The 6250-nt window shown below is 36.8% G+C and overlaps 1 pseudogene; it reads right to left on the bottom strand.

The window, feature by feature from the left end:
• Positions 1-326: 326 nt before the first annotated feature.
• Rpl13-ps8 (ribosomal protein L13, pseudogene 8) lies at positions 327-834 on the bottom strand (annotated as a pseudogene).
• Between the last annotated feature and the right edge of the window lie 5416 nt (positions 835-6250).

The raw sequence follows: 6250 nt of genomic DNA, 5'->3' as shown, positions 1-6250 counted from the left end.
CTTTAAACCATTTAGACATGAGTTTTGTGGGGGGTGATAAATATGGATTTATTTGCATTTTTCTAAATGCAGACATCTAGTTAGACCAACACCATTTGGTGAAGATTCTCTCCATTTTCCATTGTATGATTCCAGTGTCCATAGTTGTGTAGGTTTATTTCTGGGTCTTTGATTCAATCTCTTCATCAATCTGTCTGTTTGTATACCAATACAATACAGGGTTTTTTGTTTTGTTTTGTTTTGTTTTGTTTCTTCCTTCCTTCCTTTCTTTCTTTTTTTTTTTTTTTTGCTTTATGGAAAATTTATTACAACTTTCCAACAGCGCATTACTTTTTCTTCTCAACGTCTTGCTCTGCGGCTTCTTTCTCCCTCTTTGCTCGGATGCCAAAGAGGTGGGCATAGGCTCGGGCCATGTGAAGGCTGGCGAAAGCATTAAAGTTCTTCTCCTCTTCCGTGATGGTGCTGGCCTTTTCCTTTTTGTACACATTCCGGATGTGCATCACAGGTCCTGTTAGCTGCATGGCCAATTTAAGTTCTTCAGCAGAACTGTCTCCCTTCTTCGGAGCAGAAGGCTTCCTGCGGGAAAGTATGCGCTTGGAGCAGTACTCCTTCAGGCGCTGCATGTTGGCCTGCAGTGACTCAGTAGGATTTGTTTCGCCTCCTTGGGTCCACAGAGATGCCGATGGTGCGTGCCATTTTCTTGTGGATACCAGCCACCCTGAGTTCCTCCAGGCTGAAGCCCCTGCCAGCCCGGACCTTGGTGTGGTATCTAACTGTAGGGCACCTCACGATGGGCCTATTACTATTGCTCTGTAGTAGCTTTACATCAGGCATAGTGATATCTCCAGATGTTCTTTTATTGTTCAAGATCATTTTAGCTCTCCTGGATATTTTGTCTTTCCATATGAAGTTGAAAATTTGTCTTTCAAGATCTGTAAATAATTGTGTTGGAGTTTTGATCAGGATTTCATTGCATCTGTAGATTGCTCTTGGTAGGATGTCCATCACTAAGTTTATCCTACCAAACTGTGGACGACTTTTCCATCTTCTGAAATCTTCCTCAATTTCTTTCTTCAGAGCCTTGACGTTCTCGTCATATAAGTCTTTGACTTGCTTGATTAGAGTTACACCATGGTATTTTAGATTCTTTGTCTTGCTATCTTTTCTCAGCCTGCTTATGAGAAGGCTACTTATATCTTTGATTTAATTTTGTATCCACCCACATATCTGAAGGTGTTTTTCAGCTGTAGGCTGAAATTATTTTATTTTTTTTGCCTCAATGTCCATAAGGGAAATTGGTCTGAAATTCTCTTTGAGACTTTGTGTGGTTTAGGTATCAGGGTGACTGTGTTCTTGTAGAATGAGTTTGGCAGTGTTCCTTCTGTTTTTATTTCATGGAGTAGTTTGAGGAGTATTGGCATTAGCTCATCTTTGAAAATGTGGTAGAATTCTGTGCTAAAAGCATTTGGCTAAGGGCGTTTTCTGGTTGGGAGACTTTTAATGACTGCTTCTATTACCTTAGGTGTTACTGGAGTATTGAGGTAGTTTACCTGGTCTTGATTATCTTTTGTATTTAGTATCTGTCTAGAAAATCATCCACTTTATTTAGCTTTTCTAATTTTGTAGAGTACAAGCTTTTGAACTTAGAACTAAGGATTCTTTGAATTTCCTCAGTGTCTGTAGCTATTCTTGTCTTTTCTGTTTTGATTTTGTTAATTTGGGTGCTATTTCTCTCACTTTTAGTTAGTTTGGCTAAAGCTTTTTCTATCTTGTGGATTTTCTCAAGGAATCAGCTCTTGGTTTTGATAATTTTTTTTATATTGATCTTTTTGTTTCTAACTGATTGATTACAGCACTATATTTGATTATTTCCTGCTGTCTGTTCCTGCAGGGTATTCTTACTTCTATTTTTTTTCTTAGAACTTTCACATGTACTATACTGGCTGATTTTGTGTGTCAACTTGACACAAGCTGGAGTTACACAGAGCAAGGAGCCTCCCTTGAGGAAATACCTCCATGAAATCCATTGTGGGTGGTCCCATTCCTGGTTGGTAGTCCTGGGTTCTATAAGAAAGCAAATCGAGCAAGCTAAGGGAAGCAATCCATTAAGAACCACCCTCCATGGCCTCTGCATAAGCTCCTGCCTCCAGGTTCCTACCCTGTGTGAATTCCAGTGCTGACTTCCTTTGGTGTTGAACAGGAATTTGAAAGTTTAAGCTGAATAGATCCTTTCCTCCCAACTTGCTTCTTAGACATGATGTTTTGTTCAGGAGTACAAACCCTGACTAAGACATGTACTTTTAATTCATTAGTATGACAACTCTACACTTTTCTTTATGAGAGAACTTAGTGCTATGACCTTTCCTCTTAGCAATGCTCTCATAGTGCCCCATAAGTTTGGGTATGTTGTGTTCTCGTTTTCATTGAATTCTTGAAACTCTTCCTTGACCCAGTGATCATTCAGAAGAGATATTCAATTTCCAAGAATATGTAGGCTCTGTGCCCAAGTCTAGCTTTAGTTCATGATGATCTGATAAGATGCATAGGATTATTTCAATCTTCTTGTATCTGTTGAGGCTTGCTTTGTGACTGATTGTAAGGCTAAGTTTGGACAAGGTTCCATGAAATGCTGAGAAGAAACTGAATTCTTTTGTGTGGGTGAAATGTTTCTTTAGATATCTGTTAGGTTCATTAGAATCATAACCTCTCTTTCATTATTTTTCTGTTTAGTTTGTGTCTCTGTGACCTGTCCATTGATGAGAATGGGGTGTTGAAGTCTCCCACTATTAATGTGTGGCATTTGATGTGTGATTTAAACTCTAGTAATGTTTGCTTTATGAATGTGGGGGCCCTTGCATTTGTGACATGGAATTTCAGAACTGAGATGTCCTCTTGGTGGATTTTTCCTTTGTTGTGTATGAACTGTCCTTCTCTTTCTCTTTTGATTGTTTTCTGTTGAAATTCTACTTTATGAAATATTAGAATGGCTACTCTAACTAGTTTCTTGGGTCCATTTGCTTGGAAAACCTATTTTCCAGCCTTTTATTCTGAGATAATGACTATCTTTGGGACTGAGATATGTTTCTTGTATATAGCAGAATAATAGATTCTGTTTATAAATCCATTCTGTTAGCCTGTGTTTTTTTAATTGGGAATTGAGTTCACTGATGTCAAGAGATATTAATGACCAGTGATTGTTACTTCATGTTATTTTGATAGTAGTAGTAATAGTAGTAGTAATAGTAGTAGTAGTAGTAGTAGTAGTAGTAATAGTAGTAGTAATAGTAGTAGTAGTAGCAGTAGTGTGATGTGCTTCTCTTTTATTAGTTTTAACATGTGAAATTATTTATTTCTTGTGCTTTCTTAAGTGTTGTTAGACTCATGGGGTTGGAATTTCTTTTTTTAGTATCCTCTATAGAGTTGGGTTAGTGGAAAGGTTTTCTTAAAATTGGCTTTGTCATTGAATATCTTGGTTTCTCCATTTATATAGATTGGAAGTTTTTCTGGGTATAGTAGTCTGGGCTGACATCTGTGGTATCCGAGGGTCTGCAAAACCTCTGCCCTGGCTCTTCTAGCTTTTAGAGTCTCAGTTCAGACAAAGGGTATAATTCTAATAGGTCTGTCTTTACATGTTACTTGGCCATTTTCCCTTTCAGCTGTTAAAATTCTTTATTTATTCTGTATATTTAGTGTTTTGGTTATTATGTGGTAGAAAAATTTTCTTTTCTTGTCCAATTTGTTCAGTGTTCTGTAAGTTTCTTATATATGTATAGTCATCTCTTTCATTGGTTTGGGAAATTTTCTTCTATTATTTTATTGGAGATGTTTTCTGGGCCTTTGAGCTGGGACTCTTCTTCTATCCTACTATTCTTAAGTTTGCTCTTTTCATAGTGTCCTAAATTTTCTAGATATTATGTGTCATGAACTTTTGAGATTTTGCATTTTCTTTGACTAATATGTTGATTTCTTCTATCATATTTTCTACATCTGTGATACTCGCTTCCATGTCCTGTATTCTGTTGGTGATGCATGTGTCTGTAATTCTTGTTTGCTTTCCTAGATTTGTCCATCTCCAGAGTTGCCTCAGTTTGTATTTTCTTCATTGCTTCTATTTCCATTTTTACTTCTTAGACTGTTTTATTCATATCCTTCTCCTGTTTGAATGTATTTTCCTGTTTTTCCTTAATGCATTTGTTTATTCATGTTCTCCATAAAGGCCGCTGTCATCTTTTTAAAACTAGATTTAAGATCCTTGTGCTTCAGTTTTGTTAAGATGTCCAGGGTTTGTTATCACAGGATAGCTTCTCTGAACTTGCTTTATTGCCCTGGGTTTTGCTGATTGCGTTTTTCTTGGGAAGTTGGGGTAGTCATGGGCCAGACAATGGTAGTCAGTGTACCAAACTCTACTGGCTGTGCCTCAGGTGGACTTCACTGGCAAGGGAATGATGGGGCAATGTTCCAAGCTGGTTAGTTTTGGGGCCCCAAAAGGTTTCCACAAGGAAGCAGGACACTTTGAGGGGGGCAGATGAGTGAGCTCAGAGCTAGATGATGGGACTCAAGGGACTGCATGTAGCTCACCTCTACAGGCTGTGTTTTAGGTATGCCCAGCTGAGAAGTGGATAACTTTCTATTCTGAATTAAAATTATTAGTTCCAATTGTGAATTTGACATAAACCAGAATCACCTGCAGTGTCTTATTGAGGACTTGTCTAGACCTCTTTGATCTATGGCCCTATATGTGGAGTCTTAAGGGCTTATCTGTGGTGGATTATGCTGATCATGTTAATTGAAATGGGAAGACCTGTCTATTGTACATAGAGCTGTTCTTTGTGTGGGAGATCTTGGACTGTGTGAGAGTGGAGAAGGGGCCTGAGTAAAGTACTCATCCATCCATTCTGCTCTTCACAGTGGCTGTAGCTAGCTGTTTGAGAATGTTATTACCTTGGCTGCTCCAGAGTGATGGACTGTAACTTGCAATTGTGAACTAAATAAAACCTTTCCCCTTGAAGTAATGTTTTTCAGGATATTTTATCATAAGAACAGTAAACCAATCCAAGACTGGAGTTATCCTTTGGAAATCTTGCAAATTCAAGAGTGAGGTATGTGGATAAGTACTTGCAAAATTAGCAATAATGACAAAGGTTCAGATTATTCACCAGAGGGCAAGGACAGATCTCTGAAAATTCTTATAACTTAATGGGTATAAGATTTTATGTGTATTTTTTGTTTTCTTCTGTTCTTTGCTACATAGTCAATCTCTGATATAGCACTCCTAATTTCTTGAGATTTTCTGTCTGTTGTGAATATTATTATTTTAGTTTTCTTTGACTTTCACAAAAGAATCTCTGTCAACCACAACTTCCGTATTTGGCAAAGAAAAAAAAAGCACCTCCCCTTATGAATTATGAAGGGAGAAAATAAAACATTCCAAGATAAACAGAACGTGTTACTGAAGAAATGTTCAATGTTCTCCAGGAAATTTTTACTGGACCCTGTCAGGTTCAAGTGAAGTATGCCGAAGCCACATGAGATAAATAATAGAAAAAGACAAGTCTGAGCTATGAAGGAGCAGAATGTTTGGATGTTATCCTATATCAATTCAGCTCAGAAAGTCATGAGTCCAAGATAATGAATGTAATCCCATACTAAATAGCTATTGAGTGTTCACAAACAAATGAGAAAGAAATGTTTCCCAAATATCAATTGGGTACATAGTAAGATGCATCCTAGGAGAAATAGTCAACCTAACAAGCCAGTATGCTATAAGACATAGATAAAGTGAATATAGAAAGAATTTCTTCTTGATATTTAGTAGTTAAGTTATGCATATGAATTAAATTATTCAAGAAAAAACAAAGATTGCATAAAATGGTAAACATTATGTCTAAAAAGCAGCAGTTTTGGTAAGAAGACATAACTATACTGAAAAAGTTGAAACAGACATGTTCCAAAATATAACCTAGCAGAGCAGGGTAGCAGTAGGAATATTAGATAAAACAAAATTTGAGTATTTAAAGAAATAGAAAAACTTATAAGAGAGAAAGACATTATATGTAATAAAATATTCAACACAGTAAGAGGGTATAAACCTTAGAAATATTTACATCGTTACCAATAGACCATTATGATGTAATAATAAAAATAACTGAATTGAAGGCAAAAATGAAGAAAATTAGTGAGAAACTGCGGTATCTTCTTCTCAATAATACATGAAGCAACTAGAGAAAAATAAATTAGAAGCAGAGAACTT

This window comes from Rattus norvegicus, chromosome 6 (assembly GCF_021556685.1).
Source record: "Rattus norvegicus strain SHRSP/BbbUtx chromosome 6, alternate assembly SHRSP_T2T, whole genome shotgun sequence".
NCBI lineage: Eukaryota > Metazoa > Chordata > Mammalia > Rodentia > Muridae > Rattus > Rattus norvegicus.
The sequence above is the reverse complement of the archived record's forward strand: the minus strand, read 5'-3'. Positions and strand labels throughout refer to the sequence as shown.